A 23297-nucleotide genomic window follows, 5' to 3' on the forward strand; every position below is an offset into this window, starting at 1 on the left:
CAACTGTTGATTCTGAACAGTATTGACTATATGAAGTCATTTTAAGATGACTGTATCCCAAGATTACTGTTTGATATCTGCCGACGTCAAAAACTCAAAAGCTTCACCAAAAAACGCACAACTGTTGATTCTGAACAGTATTCACTCACATTCAGTCATGTTAAGATGACTGTATCCTAAGATTACTGTTTGATATCTGCCGACGTCAAAAGCTTCACCAAAAACGCACAACTGTTGATTCTGAACTGTATTGACTGTATTAAGTCATTTTAAGATGACTGTATCCTAAGATTACTGTTTGATATCTGCAGACGTCAAAAACTCAAAAGCTTCACCAAAAACGCACAACTGAACAATATTCACTCACATTCAGTCATGTTAAGCTGACTGTATCCTAAGATTACTGTTTGATATCTGCCGACGTCAAAAGCTTCACCAAAAACGCACAACTGAACAGTATTCACTCACATTCAGTCATGTTAAGCTGACTGTATCCTAAGATTACTGTTTGATATCTGCCGACGTCAAAAACTCAAAAGCTTCACCAAAAACGCACAACTGAAGAGTATTCACTCATCTGAGTCATGTTAAGCTGACTGTATCCTAAGATTACTGTTTGATATCTGCCGACTTCAAAAGCTTCACCAAAAACGCACAACTGTTGATTCTGAACAGTATTCACTCATCTGAGTCATTTTAAGATGACTGTATCCTAAGATTACTGTTTGATATCTGCCGACGTCTAAAGCTTCACCAAAAACGTACAACTGAACAGTATTCACTCACATTCAGTCATGTTAAGCTGACTGTATCCTAAGATCACTGTTTGATATCTGCCGACGTCAAAAACTCAAAAGCTTCACCAAAAAACGCACAACTGTTGATTCTGAACAGTATTCACTCACATTCAGTCATGTTAAGCTGACTGTATCCTAAGATTACTGTTTGATATCTGCCGACGTCAAAAACTCAAAAGCTTCACCAAAAACGCGCAACTGAACAGTATTCACTCATCTGACTCATTTTAAGATGACTGTATCCCAAGATTACTGTTTGATATCTGCCGACGTCAAAAACTCAAAAGCTTCACCAAAAAACGCACAACTGTTGATTCTGAACAGTATTCACTCACATTCAGTCATGTTAAGATGACTGTATCCTAAGATTACTGTTTGATATCTGCCGACGTCAAAAGCTTCACCAAAAACGCACAACTGTTGATTCTGAACTGTATTGACTGTATTAAGTCATTTTAAGATGACTGTATCCTAAGATTACTGTTTGATATCTGCAGACGTCAAAAACTCAAAAGCTTCACCAAAAACGCACAACTGAACAGTATTCACTCATCTGAGTCATTTTAAGATGACTGTATCCTAAGATTACTGTTTGATATCTGCCGACGTCAAAAGCTTCACCAAAAACGCACAATTGAACAATATTCACTCACATTCAGTCATGTTAAGCTGACTGTATCCTAAGATTACTGTTTGATATCTGCCGACGTCAAAAGCTTCACCAAAAACGCACAACTGTTGATTCTGAACAGTATTCACTCATCTGAGTCATTTTAAGATGACTGTATCCTAAGATTACTGTTTGATATCTGCCGACGTCTAAAGCTTCACCAAAAACGTACAACTGAACAGTATTCACTCACATTCAGTCATGTTAAGCTGACTGTATCCTAAGATTACTGTTTGATATCTGCCGACGTCAAAAACTCAAAAGCTTCACCAAAAACGCACAACTGAACAGTATTCACTCACATTCAGTCATGTTAAGCTGACTGTATCCTAAGATTACTGTTTGATATCTGCAGACGTCAAAAACTCAAAAGCTTCACCAAAAACGCACAACTGAACAGTATTCACTCACATTCAGTCATGTTAAGCTGACTGTATCCTAAGATTACTGTTTGATATCTGCCGACGTCAAAAACTCAAAAGCTTCACCAAAAACGCGCAACTGAACAGTATTCACTCATCTGACTCATTTTAAGATGACTGTATCCTAAGATTACTGTTTGATATCTGCCGACGTCAAAAGCTTCACCAAAAACGCACAACTGTTGATTCTGAACAGTATTGACTATATGAAGTCATTTTAAGATGACTGTATCCCAAGATTACTGTTTGATATCTGCCGACGTCAAAAACTGAAAAGCTTCACCAAAAAACGCACAACTGTTGATTCTGAACAGTATTCACTCACATTCAGTCATGTTAAGATGACTGTATCCTAAGATTACTGTTTGATATCTGCCGACGTCAAAAGCTTCACCAAAAACGCACAACTGTTGATTCTGAACTGTATTGACTGTATTAAGTCATTTTAAGATGACTGTATCCTAAGATTACTGTTTGATATCTGCAGACGTCAAAAACTCAAAAGCTTCACCAAAAACGAACAACTGAACAATATTCACTCACATTCAGTCATGTTAAGCTGACTGTATCCTAAGATTACTGTTTGATATCTGCCGACGTCAAAAGCTTCACCAAAAACGCACAACTGAACAATATTCACTCACATTCAGTCATGTTAAGCTGACTGTATCCTAAGATTACTGTTTGATATCTGCCGACGTCAAAAACTCAAAAGCTTCACCAAAAACGCACAACTGAAGAGTATTCACTCATCTGAGTCATGTTAAGCTGACTGTATCCTAAGATTACTGTTTGATATCTGCCGACTTCAAAAGCTTCACCAAAAACGCACAACTGTTGATTCTGAACAGTATTCACTCATCTGAGTCATTTTAAGATGACTGTATCCTAAGATTACTGTTTGATATCTGCCGACGTCTAAAGCTTCACCAAAAACGTACAACTGAACAGTATTCACTCACATTCAGTCATGTTAAGCAGACTGTATCCTAAGATCACTGTTTGATATCTGCCGACGTCAAAAACTCAAAAGCTTCACCAAAAAACGCACAACTGTTGATTCTGAACAGTATTCACTCACATTCAGTCATGTTAAGCTGACTGTATCCTAAGATTACTGTTTGATATCTGCCGACGTCAAAAGCTTCACCAAAAACGCACAACTGTTGATTCTGAACAGTATTTACTCATCTGAGTCATTTTAAGATGACTGTATCCTAAGATTACTGTTTGATATCTGCCGACGTCAAAAACTCAAAAGCTTCACCAAAAACGCGCAACTGAACAGTATTCACTCATCTGAGTCATTTTAAGATGACTGTATCCTAAGATTACTGTTTGATATCTGCCGACGTCTAAAGCTTCACCAAAAACGTACAACTGAACAGTATTCACTCACATTCAGTCATGTTAAGCTGACTGTATCCTAAGATCACTGTTTGATATCTGCCGACGTCAAAAACTCAAAAGCTTCACCAAAAAACGCACAACTGTTGATTCTGCACAGTATTCACTCACATTCAGTCATGTTAAGCTGACTGTATCCTAAGATTACTGTTTGATATCTGCCGACGTCAAAAACTCAAAAGCTTCACCAAAAACGCACAATTGAACAGTATTCACTCACATTCAGTCATGTTAAGCTTACTGTATCCTAAGATCACTGTTTGATATATGCCGACGTCAAAAACTCAAAAACTTCACCAAAAACGCACAATTGAACAGTATTCACTCATCTGAGTCATTTTAAGATGACTGTATCCTAAGATTACTGTTTGATATCTGCTGACGTCAAAAACTCAAAAGATTCACTAAAAAACGCAAAACTGTTGATTCTGAACAGTATTCACTCACATTCAGTCATGTTAAGCTGACTGTATCCTAAGATTACTGTTTGATATCTGCCGACGTCAAAAACTCAAAAGCTTCACCAAAAACGCACAATTGAACAATATTCACTCATCTGAGTCATTTTAAGATGACTGTATCCTAAGATTACTGTTTGATATCTGCCGACGTCAAAAGCTTCACCAAAAACGCACAACTGAACAGTATTCACTCATCTGAGTCATTTTAAGATGACTGTATCCTAAGATTACTGTTTGATATCTGCTGACGTCAAAAACTCAAAAGCTTCACCAAAAACGCACAACTGAACAGTATTCACTCACATTCAGTCATGTTAAGCTGACTGTATCCTAAGATTACTGTTTAATATCTGCCGACGTCAAAAACTCAAAAGCTTCACCAAAAACGCACAACTGAAGAGTATTCACTCATTTGAGTCATGTTAAGCTGACTGTATCCTAAGATTACTGTTTGATATCTGCCGACGTCAAAAGCTTCACCAAAAACGCACAACTGTTGATTCTGAACAGTATTTACTCATCTGAGTCATTTTAAGATGACTGTATCCTAAGATTACTGTTTGATATCTGCCGACGTCAAAAACTCAAAAACTTCACCAAAAACGCGCAACTGAACAGTATTCACTCATCTGAGTCATTTTAAGATGACTGTATCCTAAGATTACTGTTTGATATCTGCCGACGTCTAAAGCTTCACCAAAAACGTACAACTGAACAGTATTCACTCATCTGAGTCATTTTAAGATGACTGTATCCTAAGATTACTGTTTGATATCTGCTGACGTCAAAAACTCAAAAGATTCACCAAAAAACGCAAAACTGTTGATTCTGAACAGTATTCACTCACATTCAGTCATGTTAAGCTGACTGTATCCTAAGATTACTGTTTGATATCTGCCGACGTCAAAAACTCAAAAGCTTCACCAAAAACGCACAATTGAACAATATTCACTCATCTGAGTCATTTTAAGATGACTGTATCCTAAGATTACTGTTTGATATCTGCCGACGTCAAAAGCTTCACCAAAAACGCACAACTGAACAGTATTCACTCATCTGAGTCATTTTAAGATGACTGTATCCTAAGATTACTGTTTGATATCTGCTGACGTCAAAAACTCAAAAGCTTCACCAAAAAACGCAAAACTGTTGATTCTGAACAGTATTCACTCACATACAGTCATGTTAAGCTGACTGTATCCTAAGATTACTGTTTGATATCTGCCGACGTCAAAAGCTTCACCAAAAACGCACAACTGTTGATTCTGAACAGTATTGACTGTATTAAGTCATTTTAAGATGACTGTATCCTAAGATTACTGTTTGATATCTGCTGACGTCAAAAACTCAAAAGCTTCACCAAAAACGCACAACTGAACAGTATTCACTCATCTGAGTCATTTTAAGATGACTGTATCCTAAGATTACTGTTTGATATCTGCTGACGTCAAAAACTCAAAAGCTTCACCAAAAAACGCACAACTGTTGATTCTGAACAGTATTCACTCACATTCAGTCATGTTAAGCTGACTGTATCCTAAGATTACTGTTTGATATCTGCCGACGTCAAAAACTCAAAAACTTCACCAAAAACGCGCAACTGAACAGTATTCACTCATCTGAGTCATTTTAAGATGACTGTATCCTAAGATTACTGTTTGATATCTGCCGACGTCAAAAACTCAAAAGCTTCACCAAAAAACGCACAACTGTTGATTCTGAACAGTATTCACTCACATTCAGTCATGTTAAGCTGACTGTATCCTAAGATTACTGTTTGATATCTGCCGACGTCAAAAGCTTCACCAAAAACGCACAACTGTTGATTCTGAACAGTATTGACTGTATTAAGTCATTTTAAGATGACTGTATCCTAAGATTACTGTTTGATATCTGCTGACGTCAAAAACTCAAAAGCTTCACCAAAAACGCACAACTGAACAGTATTCACTCATCTGAGTCATTTTAAGATGACTGTATCCTAAGATTACTGTTTGATATCTGCCGACGTCAAAAACTCAAAAACTTCACCAAAAACGCACAATTGAACAGTATTCACTCATCTGAGTCATTTTAAGATGACTGTATCCTAAGATTACTGTTTGATATCTGCCGACGTCAAAAACTCAAAAGCTTCACCAAAAACGCACAATTGAACAGTATTCACTCACATTCAGTCATGTTAAGCTGACTGTATCCTAAGATCACTGTTTGATATCTGCCGACGTCAAAAACTCAAAAACTTCACCAAAAACGCACAATTGAACAGTATTCACTCATCTGAGTCATTTTAAGATGACTGTATCCTAAGATTACTGTTTGATATCTGCTGACGTCAAAAACTCAAAAGATTCACCAAAAAACGCAAAACTGTTGATTCTGAACAGTATTCACTCACATTCAGTCATGTTAAGATGACTGTATCCCAAGATTACTGTTTGATATCTGCCGACGTCAAAAACTCAAAAGCTTCACCAAAAACGCACAATTGAACAATATTCACTCATCTGAGTCATTTTAAGATGACTGTATCCTAAGATTACTGTTTGATATCTGCCGACGTCAAAAGCTTCACCAAAAACGCACAACTGAACAGTATTCACTCATCTGAGTCATTTTAAGAGACTGTATCCTAAGTTTACTGTTTGATATCTGCTGACGTCAAAAACTCAAAAGCTTCACCAAAAACGCACAACTGAACAGTATTCACTCACATTCAGTCATGTTAAGCTGACTGTATCCTAAGATTACTGTTTGATATCTGCTGACGTCAAAAACTCAAAAGCTTCACCAAAAACGCACAACTGAACAGTATTCACTCATCTGAGTCATTTTAAGATGACTGTATCCTAAGATTACTGTTTGATATCTGCCGACGTCAAAAACTCAAAAACTTCACCAAAAACGCACAATTGAACAGTATTCACTCATCTGAGTCATTTTAAGATGACTGTATCCTAAGATTACTGTTTGATATCTGCCGACGTCAAAAACTCAAAAGCTTCACCAAAAACGCACAATTGAACAGTATTCACTCACATTCAGTCATGTTAAGCTGACTGTATCCTAAGATCACTGTTTGATATCTGCCGACGTCAAAAACTCAAAAACTTCACCAAAAACGCACAATTGAACAGTATTCACTCATCTGAGTCATTTTAAGATGACTGTATCCTAAGATTACTGTTTGATATCTGCTGACGTCAAAAACTCAAAAGATTCACCAAAAAACGCAAAACTGTTGATTCTGAACAGTATTCACTCACATTCAGTCATGTTAAGATGACTGTATCCTAAGATTACTGTTTGATATCTGCCGACGTCAAAAACTCAAAAGCTTCACCAAAAACGCACAATTGAACAATATTCACTCATCTGAGTCATTTTAAGATGACTGTATCCTAAGATTACTGTTTGATATCTGCCGACGTCAAAAGCTTCACCAAAAACGCACAACTGAACAGTATTCACTCATCTGAGTCATTTTAAGAGACTGTATCCTAAGATTACTGTTTGATATCTGCTGACGTCAAAAACTCAAAAGCTTCACCAAAAACGCACAACTGAACAGTATTCACTCACATTCAGTCATGTTAAGCTGACTGTATCCTAAGATTACTGTTTGATATCTGCCGACGTCAAAAACTCAAAAGCTTCACCAAAAAACGCACAACTGTTGATTCTGCACAGTATTCACTCACATTCAGTCATGTTAAGCTGACTGTATCCTAAGATTACTGTTTGATATCTGCCGACGTCAAAAACTCAAAAGCTTCACCAAAAACGCACAATTGAACAGTATTCACTCACATTCAGTCATGTTAAGCTGACTGTATCCTAAGATCACTGTTTGATATCTGCCGACGTCAAAAACTCAAAAACTTCACCAAAAACGCACAATTGAACAGTATTCACTCATCTGAGTCATTTTAAGATGACTGTATCCTAAGATTACTGTTTGATATCTGCTGACGTCAAAAACTCAAAAGATTCACTAAAAAACGCAAAACTGTTGATTCTGAACAGTATTCACTCACATTCAGTCATGTTAAGCTGACTGTATCCTAAGATTACTGTTTGATATCTGCCGACGTCAAAAACTCAAAAGCTTCACCAAAAACGCACAATTGAACAATATTCACTCATCTGAGTCATTTTAAGATGACTGTATCCTAAGATTACTGTTTGATATCTGCCGACGTCAAAAGCTTCACCAAAAACGCACAACTGAACAGTATTCACTCATCTGAGTCATTTTAAGATGACTGTATCCTAAGATTACTGTTTGATATCTGCTGACGTCAAAAACTCAAAAGCTTCACCAAAAACGCACAACTGAACAGTATTCACTCACATTCAGTCATGTTAAGCTGACTGTATCCTAAGATTACTGTTTAATATCTGCCGACGTCAAAAACTCAAAAGCTTCACCAAAAACGCACAACTGAAGAGTATTCACTCATTTGAGTCATGTTAAGCTGACTGTATCCTAAGATAACTGTTTGATATCTGCCGACGTCAAAAGCTTCACCAAAAACGCACAACTGTTGATTCTGAACAGTATTTACTCATCTGAGTCATTTTAAGATGACTGTATCCTAAGATTACTGTTTGATATCTGCCGACGTCAAAAACTCAAAAACTTCACCAAAAACGCGCAATTGAACAGTATTCACTCATCTGAGTCATTTTAAGATGACTGTATCCTAAGATTACTGTTTGATATCTGCCGACGTCTAAAGCTTCACCAAAAACGTACAACTGAACAGTATTCACTCACATTCAGTCATGTTAAGCTGACTGTATCCTAAGATCACTGTTTGATATCTGCCGACGTCAAAAACTCAAAAGCTTCACCAAAAAACGCACAACTGTTGATTCTGCACAGTATTCACTCACATTCAGTCATGTTAAGCTGACTGTATCCTAAGATTACTGTTTGATATCTGCCGACGTCAAAAACTCAAAAGCTTCACCAAAAACGCACAATTGAACAGTATTCACTCACATTCAGTCATGTTAAGCTGACTGTATCCTAAGATCACTGTTTGATATCTGCCGACGTCAAAAACTCAAAAACTTCACCAAAAACGCACAATTGAACAGTATTCACTCATCTGAGTCATTTTAAGATGACTGTATCCTAAGATTACTGTTTGATATCTGCTGACGTCAAAAACTCAAAAGCTTCACCAAAAAACGCAAAACTGTTGATTCTGAACAGTATTCACTCACATACAGTCATGTTAAGCTGACTGTATCCTAAGATTACTGTTTGATATCTGCCGACGTCAAAAGCTTCACCAAAAACGCACAACTGTTGATTCTGAACAGTATTGACTGTATTAAGTCATTTTAAGATGACTGTATCCTAAGATTACTGTTTGATATCTGCTGACGTCAAAAACTCAAAAGCTTCACCAAAAACGCACAACTGAACAGTATTCACTCATCTGAGTCATTTTAAGATGACTGTATCCTAAGATTACTGTTTGATATCTGCTGACGTCAAAAACTCAAAAGCTTCACCAAAAAACGCACAACTGTTGATTCTGAACAGTATTCACTCACATTCAGTCATGTTAAGCTGACTGTATCCTAAGATTACTGTTTGATATCTGCCGACGTCAAAAACTCAAAAACTTCACCAAAAACGCACAATTGAACAGTATTCACTCATCTGAGTCATTTTAAGATGACTGTATCCTAAGATTACTGTTTGATATCTGCTGACGTCAAAAACTCAAAAGATTCACCAAAAAACGCAAAACTGTTGATTCTGAACAGTATTCACTCACATTCAGTCATGTTAAGATGACTGTATCCTAAGATTACTGTTTGATATCTGCCGACGTCAAAAACTCAAAAGCTTCACCAAAAACGCACAATTGAACAATGTTCACTCATCTGACTCATTTTAAGATGACTGTATCCTAAGATTACTGTTTGATATCTGCCGACGTCAAAAGCTTCACCAAAAACGCACAACTGAACAGTATTCACTCATCTGAGTCATTTTAAGATGACTGTATCCTAAGATTACTGTTTGATATCTGCTGACGTCAAAAACTCAAAAGCTTCACCAAAAACGCACAATTGAACAATGTTCACTCATCTGACTCATTTTAAGATGACTGTATCCTAAGATTACTGTTTGATATCTGCCGACGTCAAAAGCTTCACCAAAAACGCACAACTGAACAGTATTCACTCATCTGAGTCATTTTAAGATGACTGTATCCTAAGATTACTGTTTGATATCTGCCGACGTCAAAAGCTTCACCAAAAACGCACAACTGTTGATTCTGAACAGTATTGACTGTATTAAGTCATTTTAAGATGACTGTATCCTAAGATTACTGTTTGATATCTGCTGACGTCAAAAACTCAAAAGCTTCAACAAAAACGCACAACTGAACAGTATTCACTCATCTGAGTCATTTTAAGATGACTGTATCCTAAGATTACTGTTTGATATCTGCTGACGTCAAAAACTCAAAAGCTTCACCAAAAAACGCACAACTGTTGATTCTGAACAGCATTCACTCACATTCAGTCATGTTAAGCTGAATGTATCCTAAGATTACTGTTTGATATCTGCCGACGTCAAAAACTCAAAAGCTTCACCAAAAACGCACAATTGAACAATATTCACTCATCTGAGTCATTTTAAGATGACTGTATCCTAAGATTACTGTTTGATATCTGCCGACGTCAAAAGCTTCACCAAAAACGCACAACTGTTGATTCTGAACAGTATTTACTCATCTGAGTCATTTTAAGATGACTGTATCCTAAGATTACTGTTTGATATCTGCCGACGTCAAAAACTCAAAAGCTTCACCAAAAAACGCACAACTGTTGATTCTGCACAGTATTCACTCACATTCAGTCATGTTAAGCTGACTGTATCCTAAGATTACTGTTTGATATCTGCCGACGTCAAAAGCTTCACCAAAAACGCACAACTGTTGATTCTGAACAGTATTGACTGTATTAAGTCATTTTAAGATGACTGTATCCTAAGATTACTGTTTGATATCTGCTGACGTCAAAAACTCAAAAGCTTCACCAAAAACGCACAACTGAACAGTATTCACTCATCTGAGTCATTTTAAGATGACTGTATCTTAAGGTTACTGTTTGATATCTGCCGACGTCAAAAACTCAAAAACTTCACCAAAAACGCACAATTGAACAGTATTCACTCATCTGAGTCATTTTAAGATGACTGTATCCTAAGATTACTGTTTGATATCTGCCGACGTCAAAAGCTTCACCAAAAATGCACAACTGAACAGTATTCACTCATCTGAGTCATTTTAAGATGACTGTATCCTAAGATTACTGTTTGATATCTGCCGACGTCAAAAGCTTCACCAAAAATGCACAACTGTTGATTCTGAACAGTATTGACTGTATTAAGTCATTTTAAGATGACTGTATCCTAAGATTACTGTTTGATATCTGCTGACGTCAAAAACTCAAAAGCTTCACCAAAAAACGCACAACTGTTGATTCTGAACAGTATTCACTCACATTCAGTCATGTTAAGATGACTGTATCCTAAGATTACTGTTTGATATCTGCCGACGTCAAAAGCTTCACCAAAAACGCACAACTGTTGATTCTGAACAGTATTGACTGTATTAAGTCATTTTAAGATGACTGTATCCTAAGATTACTGTTTGATATCTGCTGACGTCAAAAACTCAAAAGCTTCACCAAAAACGCACAACTGAACAGTATTCACTCATCTGAGTCATTTTAAGATGACTGTATCTTAAGATTACTGTTTGATATCTGCTGACGTCAAAAACTCAAAAGCTTCACCAAAAAACGCACAACTGTTGATTCTGCACAGTATTCACTCACATTCAGTCATGTTAAGCTGACTGTATCCTAAGATTACTGTTTGATATCTGCCGACGTCAAAAGCTTCACCAAAAACGCACAATTGAACAGTATTCACTCATCTGAGTCATTTTAAGATGACTGTATCCTAAGATTACTGTTTGATATCTGCTGACGTCAAAAACTTAAAAGCTTCACCAAAAACGCACAATTGAACAGTATTCACTCATCTGAGTCATTTTAAGATGACTGTATCCTAAGATTACTGTTTGATATCTGCCGACGTCAAAAACTCAAAAGCTTCAACGAAAAAACGCAAAACTGTTGATTCTGAACAGTATTCACTCACATTCAGTCATGTTAAGCTGACTGTATCCTAAGATTACTGTTTATCTGCCGACGTCAAAAACTCAAAAACTTCACCAAAAAACGCACAACTGTTGATTCTGAACAGTATTCACTCACATTCAGTCATGTTAAGCTGACTGTATCCTAAGATTACTGTTTGATATCTGCCGACGTCAAAAACTCAAAAACTTCACCAAAAACGCACAATTGAACAGTATTCACTCATCTGAGTCATTTTAAGATGACTGTATCCTAAGATTACTGTTTGATATCTGGTGACGTCAAAAGCTTCACCAAAAATGCACAACTGTTGATTCTGAACAGTATTGACTGTATTAAGTCATTTTACGATGACTGTATCCTAAGATTACTGTTTGATATCTGCCGACGTCAAAAACTCAAAAGCTTCACCAAAAACGCACAATTGAAGAGTATTCACTCATCTGAGTCATGTCAAGCTGACTGTATCCTAAGATTACTGTTTGATATCTGCCGACGTCAAAAGCTTCACCAAAAACGCACAACTGTTGATTCTGAACAGTATTTACTCATCTGAGTCATTTTAAGATGACTGTATCCTAAGATTACTGTTTGGTATCTGCCGACGTCAAAAACTCAAAAGCTTCACCAAAAAACGCACAACTGTTGATTCTGAACAGTATTCACTCACATACAGTCATGTTAAGCTGACTGTATCCTAAGATTACTGTTTGATATCTGCCGACGTCAAAAGCTTCACCAAAAATGCACAACTGTTTATTCTGAACAGTATTGACTGTATTAAGTCATTTTAAGATGACTGTATCCTAAGATTACTGTTTGATATCTGCTGACGTCAAAAACTCAAAAGCTTCACCAAAAAACGCACAACTGTTGATTCAGAAAAGTATTCATTTACATACAGTCATGCTAAGCTGACTGTATCCTAAGATTACTGTTTGATATCTGCCGACGTCAAAAGCTTCACCAAAAACGCACAACTGAACAGTATTCACTCATCTGAGTCATTTTAAGATGACTGTATCCTAAGTTTACTGTTTGATATCTGCCGACGTCAAAAACTCAAAAGCTTCACCAAAAACGCACAACTGAACAGTATTCACTCATCTGAGTCATTTTAAGATGACTGTATCCTAAAATTGCTGTTTGATATCTGCCGACGTCAAAAGCTTCACCAAAAACGCACAACTGTTGATTCTGAACAGTATTCACTGTATTAAGTCATTTTAAGATGACTGTATCCTAAGATTACTGTTTGATATCTGCCGACGTCAAAAACTCAAAAGCTTCACCAAAAAAGCACAACCTAACAGTATTCACTCATCTGAGTCATTTTAAGATGACTGTATCCTAAGATTACTGTTTGATATCTGCCGACGTCAAAAGCTTCACCAAAAACGCACAACTGAACAGTATTCACTCATCTGAGTCATTTTAAGATGACTGTATCCTAAGATTACTGTTTGATATCTGCCGACGTCAAAAGCTTCACCAAAAACGCACAACTGTTGATTCTGAACAGTATTCACTCATCTGAGTCATTTTAAGATGACTGTATCCTAAGATTACTGTTTGATATCTGCCGACATCTAAAGCTTCACCAAAAACGTACAACTGAACAGTATTCACTCACATTCAGTAATGTTAAGCTGACTGTATCCTAAGATTACTGTTTGATATCTGCCGACGTCAAAAACTCAAAAGCTTCACCAAAAACGCACAACTGAACAGTATTCACTCACATTCAGTCATGTTAAGCTGACTGTATCCTAAGATTACTGTTTGATATCTGCCGACGTCAAAAACTCAAAAGCTTCACCAAAAACGCACAACTGAAGAGTATTCACTCATCTGAGTCATGTTAAGCTGACTGTATCCTAAGATTACTGTTTGATATCTGCCGACGTCAAAAACTTCACCAAAAACGCACAACTGTTGATTCTGAACAGTATTGACTATATGAAGTCATTTTAAGATGACTGTATCCCAAGATTACTGTTTGATATCTGCCGACGTCAAAAACTCAAAAGCTTCACCAAAAAACGCACAACTGTTGATTCTGAACAGTATTCACTCACATTCAGTCATGTTAAGCTGACTGTATCCTAAGATTACTGTTTGATATCTGCCGACGTCAAAAGCTTCACCAAAAACGCACAACTGTTGATTCTGAACTGTATTGACTGTATTAAGTCATTTTAAGATGACTGTATCCTAAGATTACTGTTTGATATCTGCAGACGTCAAAAACTCAAAAGCTTCACCAAAAACGCACAACTGAACAGTATTCACTCATCTGAGTCATTTTAAGATGACGGTATCCTAAGATTACTGTTTGATATCTGCCGACGTCAAAAACTCAAAAGGTTCACCAAAAAACGCACAACTGTTGATTCTGAACAGTATTCACTCACATTCAGTCATGTTAAGCTGACTGTATCCTAAGATTACTGTTTGATATCTGCCGACGTCAAAAACTCAAAAGCTTCACCAAAAACGCACAACTGAACAGTATTCACTCACATTCAGTCATGTTAAGCTGACTGTATCCTAAGATTACTGTTTGATATCTGCAGACGTCAAAAACTCAAAAGCTTCACCAAAAACGCACAACTGAACAGTATTCACTCACATTCAGTCATGTTAAGCTGACTGTATCCTAAGATTACTGTTTGATATCTGCCGACGTCAAAAACTCAAAAGCTTCACCAAAAACGCGCAACTGAACAGTATTCACTCATCTGACTCATTTTAAGATGACTGTATCCTAAGATTACTGTTTGATATCTGCCGACGTCAAAAGCTTCACCAAAAACGCACAACTGTTGATTCTGAACAGTATTGACTATATGAAGTCATTTTAAGATGACTGTATCCCAAGATTACTGTTTGATATCTGCCGACGTCAAAAACTCAAAAGCTTCACCAAAAAACGCACAACTGTTGATTCTGAACAGTATTCACTCACATTCAGTCATGTTAAGATGACTGTATCCTAAGATTACTGTTTGATATCTGCCGACGTCAAAAGCTTCACCAAAAACGCACAACTGTTGATTCTGAACTGTATTGACTGTATTAAGTCATTTTAAGATGACTGTATCCTAAGATTACTGTTTGATATCTGCAGACGTCAAAAACTCAAAAGCTTCACCAAAAACGCACAACTGAACAATATTCACTCACATTCAGTCATGTTAAGCTGACTGTATCCTAAGATTACTGTTTGATATCTGCCGACGTCAAAAGCTTCACCAAAAACGCACAACTGAACAGTATTCACTCACATTCAGTCATGTTAAGCTGACTGTATCCTAAGATTACTGTTTGATATCTGCCGACGTCAAAAACTCAAAAGCTTCACCAAAAACGCACAACTGAAGAGTATTCACTCATCTGAGTCATGTTAAGCTGACTGTATCCTAAGATTACTGTTTGATATCTGCCGACTTCAAAAGCTTCACCAAAAACGCACAACTGTTGATTCTGAACAGTATTCACTCATCTGAGTCATTTTAAGATGACTGTATCCTAAGATTACTGTTTGATATCTGCCGACGTCTAAAGCTTCACCAAAAACGTACAACTGAACAGTATTCACTCACATTCAGTCATGTTAAGCTGACTGTATCCTAAGATCACTGTTTGATATCTGCCGACGTCAAAAACTCAAAAGCTTCACCAAAAAACGCACAACTGTTGATTCTGAACAGTATTCACTCACATTCAGTCATGTTAAGCTGACTGTATCCTAAGATTACTGTTTGATATCTGCCGACGTCAAAAACTCAAAAGCTTCACCAAAAACGCGCAACTGAACAGTATTCACTCATCTGACTCATTTTAAGATGACTGTATCCCAAGATTACTGTTTGATATCTGCCGACGTCAAAAACTCAAAAGCTTCACCAAAAAACGCACAACTGTTGATTCTGAACAGTATTCACTCACATTCAGTCATGTTAAGATGACTGTATCCTAAGATTACTGTTTGATATCTGCCGACGTCAAAAGCTTCACCAAAAACGCACAACTGTTGATTCTGAACTGTATTGACTGTATTAAGTCATTTTAAGATGACTGTATCCTAAGATTACTGTTTGATATCTGCAGACGTCAAAAACTCAAAAGCTTCACCAAAAACGCACAACTGAACAGTATTCACTCATCTGAGTCATTTTAAGATGACTGTATCCTAAGATTACTGTTTGATATCTGCCGACGTCAAAAGCTTCACCAAAAACGCACAACTGAACAATATTCACTCACATTCAGTCATGTTAAGCTGACTGTATCCTAAGATTACTGTTTGATATCTGCCGACGTCAAAAGCTTCACCAAAAACGCACAACTGTTGATTCTGAACAGTATTCACTCATCTGAGTCATTTTAAGATGACTGTATCCTAAGATTACTGTTTGATATCTGCCGACGTCTAAAGCTTCACCAAAAACGTACAACTGAACAGTATTCACTCACATTCAGTCATGTTAAGCTGACTGTATCCTAAGATTACTGTTTGATATCTGCCGACGTCAAAAACTCAAAAGCTTCACCAAAAACGCACAACTGAACAGTATTCACTCACATTCAGTCATGTTAAGCTGACTGTATCCTAAGATTACTGTTTGATATCTGCAGACGTCAAAAACTCAAAAGCTTCACCAAAAACGCACAACTGAACAGTATTCACTCACATTCAGTCATGTTAAGCTGACTGTATCCTAAGATTACTGTTTGATATCTGCCGACGTCAAAAACTCAAAAGCTTCACCAAAAACGCGCAACTGAACAGTATTCACTCATCTGACTCATTTTAAGATGACTGTATCCTAAGATTACTGTTTGATATCTGCCGACGTCAAAAGCTTCACCAAAAACGCACAACTGTTGATTCTGAACAGTATTGACTATATGAAGTCATTTTAAGATGACTGTATCCCAAGATTACTGTTTGATATCTGCCGACGTCAAAAACTGAAAAGCTTCACCAAAAAACGCACAACTGTTGATTCTGAACAGTATTCACTCACATTCAGTCATGTTAAGATGACTGTATCCTAAGATTACTGTTTGATATCTGCCGACGTCAAAAGCTTCACCAAAAACGCACAACTGTTGATTCTGAACTGTATTGACTGTATTAAGTCATTTTAAGATGACTGTATCCTAAGATTACTGTTTGATATCTGCAGACGTCAAAAACTCAAAAGCTTCACCAAAAACGAACAACTGAACAATATTCACTCACATTCAGTCATGTTAAGCTGACTGTATCCTAAGATTACTGTTTGATATCTGCCGACGTCAAAAGCTTCACCAAAAACGCACAACTGAACAATATTCACTCACATTCAGTCATGTTAAGCTGACTGTATCCTAAGATTACTGTTTGATATCTGCCGACGTCAAAAACTCAAAAGCTTCACCAAAAACGCACAACTGAAGAGTATTCACTCATCTGAGTCATGTTAAGCTGACTGTATCCTAAGATTACTGTTTGATATCTGCCGACTTCAAAAGCTTCACCAAAAACGCACAACTGTTGATTCTGAACAGTATTCACTCATCTGAGTCATTTTAAGATGACTGTATCCTAAGATTACTGTTTGATATCTGCCGACGTCTAAAGCTTCACCAAAAACGTACAACTGAACAGTATTCACTCACATTCAGTCATGTTAAGCAGACTGTATCCTAAGATCACTGTTTGATATCTGCCGACGTCAAAAACTCAAAAGCTTCACCAAAAAACGCACAACTGTTGATTCTGAACAGTATTCACTCACATTCAGTCATGTTAAGCTGACTGTATCCTAAGATTACTGTTTGATATCTGCCGACGTCAAAAGCTTCACCAAAAACGCACAACTGTTGATTCTGAACAGTATTTACTCATCTGAGTCATTTTAAGATGACTGTATCCTAAGATTACTGTTTGATATCTGCCGACGTCAAAAACTCAAAAGCTTCACCAAAAACGCGCAACTGAACAGTATTCACTCATCTGAGTCATTTTAAGATGACTGTATCCTAAGATTACTGTTTGATATCTGCCGACGTCTAAAGCTTCACCAAAAACGTACAACTGAACAGTATTCACTCACATTCAGTCATGTTAAGCTGACTGTATCCTAAGATCACTGTTTGATATCTGCCGACGTCAAAAACTCAAAAGCTTCACCAAAAAACGCACAACTGTTGATTCTGCACAGTATTCACTCACATTCAGTCATGTTAAGCTGACTGTATCCTAAGATTACTGTTTGATATCTGCCGACGTCAAAAACTCAAAAGCTTCACCAAAAACGCACAATTGAACAGTATTCACTCACATTCAGTCATGTTAAGCTGACTGTATCCTAAGATCACTGTTTGATATCTGCCGACGTCAAAAACTCAAAAACTTCACCAAAAACGCACAATTGAACAGTATTCACTCATCTGAGTCATTTTAAGATGACTGTATCCTAAGATTACTGTTTGATATCTGCTGACGTCAAAAACTCAAAAGATTCACTAAAAAACGCAAAACTGTTGATTCTGAACAGTATTCACTCACATTCAGTCATGTTAAGCTGACTGTATCCTAAGATTACTGTTTGATATCTGCCGACGTCAAAAACTCAAAAGCTTCACCAAAAACGCACAATTGAACAATATTCACTCATCTGAGTCATTTTAAGATGACTGTATCCTAAGATTACTGTTTGATATCTGCCGACGTCAAAAGCTTCACCAAAAACGCACAACTGAACAGTATTCACTCATCTGAGTCATTTTAAGATGACTGTATCCTAAGATTACTGTTTGATATCTGCTGACGTCAAAAACTCAAAAGCTTCACCAAAAACGCACAACTGAACAGTATTCACTCACATTCAGTCATGTTAAGCTGACTGTATCCTAAGATTACTGTTTAATATCTGCCGACGTCAAAAACTCAAAAGCTTCACCAAAAACGCACAACTGAAGAGTATTCACTCATTTGAGTCATGTTAAGCTGACTGTATCCTAAGATTACTGTTTGATATCTGCCGACGTCAAAAGCTTCACCAAAAACGCACAACTGTTGATTCTGAACAGTATTTACTCATCTGAGTCATTTTAAGATGACTGTATCCTAAGATTACTGTTTGATATCTGCCGACGTCAAAAACTCAAAAACTTCACCAAAAACGCGCAACTGAACAGTATTCACTCATCTGAGTCATTTTAAGATGACTGTATCCTAAGATTACTGTTTGATATCTGCCGACGTCTAAAGCTTCACCAAAAACGTACAACTGAACAGTATTCACTCATCTGAGTCATTTTAAGATGACTGTATCCTAAGATTACTGTTTGATATCTGCTGACGTCAAAAACTCAAACGATTCACCAAAAAACGCAAAACTGTTGATTCTGAACAGTATTCACTCACATTCAGTCATGTTAAGCTGACTGTATCCTAAGATTACTGTTTGATATCTGCCGACGTCAAAAACTCAAAAGCTTCACCAAAAACGCACAATTGAACAATATTCACTCATCTGAGTCATTTTAAGATGACTGTATCCTAAGATTACTGTTTGATATCTGCCGACGTCAAAAGCTTCACCAAAAACGCACAACTGAACAGTATTCACTCATCTGAGTCATTTTAAGATGACTGTATCCTAAGATTACTGTTTGATATCTGCTGACGTCAAAAACTCAAAAGCTTCACCAAAAAACGCAAAACTGTTGATTCTGAACAGTATTCACTCACATACAGTCATGTTAAGCTGACTGTATCCTAAGATTACTGTTTGATATCTGCCGACGTCAAAAGCTTCACCAAAAACGCACAACTGTTGATTCTGAACAGTATTGACTGTATTAAGTCATTTTAAGATGACTGTATCCTAAGATTACTGTTTGATATCTGCTGACGTCAAAAACTCAAAAGCTTCACCAAAAACGCACAACTGAACAGTATTCACTCACATTCAGTCATGTTAAGCTGACTGTATCCTAAGATTACTGTTTGATATCTGCAGACGTCAAAAACTCAAAAGCTTCACCAAAAACGCACAACTGAACAGTATTCACTCACATTCAGTCATGTTAAGCTGACTGTATCCTAAGATTACTGTTTGATATCTGCCGACGTCAAAAACTCAAAAGCTTCACCAAAAACGCGCAACTGAACAGTATTCACTCATCTGACTCATTTTAAGATGACTGTATCCTAAGATTACTGTTTGATATCTGCCGACGTCAAAAGCTTCACCAAAAACGCACAACTGTTGATTCTGAACAGTATTGACTATATGAAGTCATTTTAAGATGACTGTATCCCAAGATTACTGTTTGATATCTGCCGACGTCAAAAACTCAAAAGCTTCACCAAAAAACGCACAACTGTTGATTCTGAACAGTATTCACTCACATTCAGTCATGTTAAGATGACTGTATCCTAAGATTACTGTTTGATATCTGCCGACGTCAAAAGCTTCACCAAAAACGCACAACTGTTGATTCTGAACTGTATTGACTGTATTAAGTCATTTTAAGATGACTGTATCCTAAGATTACTGTTTGATATCTGCAGACGTCAAAAACTCAAAAGCTTCACCAAAAACGCACAACTGAACAATATTCACTCACATTCAGTCATGTTAAGCTGACTGTATCCTAAGATTACTGTTTGATATCTGCCGACGTCAAAAGCTTCACCAAAAACGCACAACTGAACAGTATTCACTCACATTCAGTCATGTTAAGCTGACTGTATCCTAAGATTACTGTTTGATATCTGCCGACGTCAAAAACTCAAAAGCTTCACCAAAAACGCACAACTGAAGAGTATTCACTCATCTGAGTCATGTTAAGCTGACTGTATCCTAAGATTACTGTTTGATATCTGCCGACTTCAAAAGCTTCACCAAAAACGCACAACTGTTGATTCTGAACAGTATTCACTCATCTGAGTCATTTTAAGATGACTGTATCCTAAGATTACTGTTTGATATCTGCCGACGTCTAAAGCTTCACCAAAAACGTACAACTGAACAGTATTCACTCACATTCAGTCATGTTAAGCTGACTGTATCCTAAGATCACTGTTTGATATCTGCCGACGTCAAAAACTCAAAAGCTTCACCAAAAAACGCACAACTGTTGATTCTGAACAGTATTCACTCACATTCAGTCATGTTAAGCTGACTGTATCCTAAGATTACTGTTTGATATCTGCCGACGTCAAAAACTCAAAAGCTTCACCAAAAACGCGCAACTGAACAGTATTCACTCATCTGACTCATTTTAAGATGACTGTATCCCAAGATTACTGTTTGATATCTGCCGACGTCAAAAACTCAAAAGCTTCACCAAAAAACGCACAACTGTTGATTCTGAACAGTATTCACTCACATTCAGTCATGTTAAGATGACTGTATCCTAAGATTACTGTTTGATATCTGCCGACGTCAAAAGCTTCACCAAAAACGCACAACTGTTGATTCTGAACTGTATTGACTGTATTAAGTCATTTTAAGATGACTGTATCCTAAGATTACTGTTTGATATCTGCAGACGTCAAAAACTCAAAAGCTTCACCAAAAACGCACAACTGAACAGTATTCACTCATCTGAGTCATTTTAAGATGACTGTATCCTAAGATTACTGTTTGATATCTGCCGACGTCAAAAGCTTCACCAAAAACGCACAATTGAACAATATTCACTCACATTCAGTCATGTTAAGCTGACTGTATCCTAAGATTACTGTTTGATATCTGCCGACGTCAAAAGCTTCACCAAAAACGCACAACTGTTGATTCTGAACAGTATTCACTCATCTGAGTCATTTTAAGATGACTGTATCCTAAGATTACTGTTTGATATCTGCCGACGTCTAAAGCTTCACCAAAAACGTACAACTGAACAGTATTCACTCACATTCAGTCATGTTAAGCTGACTGTATCCTAAGATTACTGTTTGATATCTGCCGACGTCAAAAACTCAAAAGCTTCACCAAAAACGCACAACTGAACAGTATTCACTCACATTCAGTCATGTTAAGCTGACTGTATCCTAAGATTACTGTTTGATATCTGCAGACGTCAAAAACTCAAAAGCTTCACCAAAAACGCACAACTGAACAGTATTCACTCACATTCAGTCATGTTAAGCTGACTGTATCCTAAGATTACTGTTTGATATCTGCCGACGTCAAAAACTCAAAAGCTTCACCAAAAACGCGCAACTGAACAGTATTCACTCATCTGACTCATTTTAAGATGACTGTATCCTAAGATTACTGTTTGATATCTGCCGACGTCAAAAGCTTCACCAAAAACGCACAACTGTTGATTCTGAACAGTATTGACTATATGAAGTCATTTTAAGATGACTGTATCCCAAGATTACTGTTTGATATCTGCCGACGTCAAAAACTGAAAAGCTTCACCAAAAAACGCACAACTGTTGATTCTGAACAGTATTCACTCACATTCAGTCATGTTAAGATGACTGTATCCTAAGATTACTGTTTGATATCTGCCGACGTCAAAAGCTTCACCAAAAACGCACAACTGTTGATTCTGAACTGTATTGACTGTATTAAGTCATTTTAAGATGACTGTATCCTAAGATTACTGTTTGATATCTGCAGACGTCAAAAACTCAAAAGCTTCACCAAAAACGAACAACTGAACAATATTCACTCACATTCAGTCATGTTAAGCTGACTGTATCCTAAGATTACTGTTTGATATCTGCCGACGTCAAAAGCTTCACCAAAAACGCACAACTGAACAATATTCACTCACATTCAGTCATGTTAAGCTGACTGTATCCTAAGATTACTGTTTGATATCTGCCGACGTCAAAAACTCAAAAGCTTCACCAAAAACGCACAACTGAAGAGTATTCACTCATCTGAGTCATGTTAAGCTGACTGTATCCTAAGATTACTGTTTGATATCTGCCGACTTCAAAAGCTTCACCAAAAACGCACAACTGTTGATTCTGAACAGTATTCACTCATCTGAGTCATTTTAAGATGACTGTATCCTAAGATTACTGTTTGATATCTGCCGACGTCTAAAGCTTCACCAAAAACGTACAACTGAACAGTATTCACTCACATTCAGTCATGTTAAGCAGACTGTATCCTAAGATCACTGTTTGATATCTGCCGACGTCAAAAACTCAAAAGCTTCACCAAAAAACGCACAACTGTTGATTCTGAACAGTATTCACTCACATTCAGTCATGTTAAGCTGACTGTATCCTAAGATTACTGTTTGATATCTGCCGACGTCAAAAGCTTCACCAAAAACGCACAACTGTTGATTCTGAACAGTATTT

This window comes from Trachinotus anak, unplaced genomic scaffold (assembly GCF_046630095.1).
Source record: "Trachinotus anak isolate AG129_WGS33_773 ecotype Australia unplaced genomic scaffold, CSIRO_AGI_Tana_v1 ptg000008l, whole genome shotgun sequence".
Taxonomy (NCBI): Eukaryota; Metazoa; Chordata; class Actinopteri; order Carangiformes; family Carangidae; genus Trachinotus; species Trachinotus anak.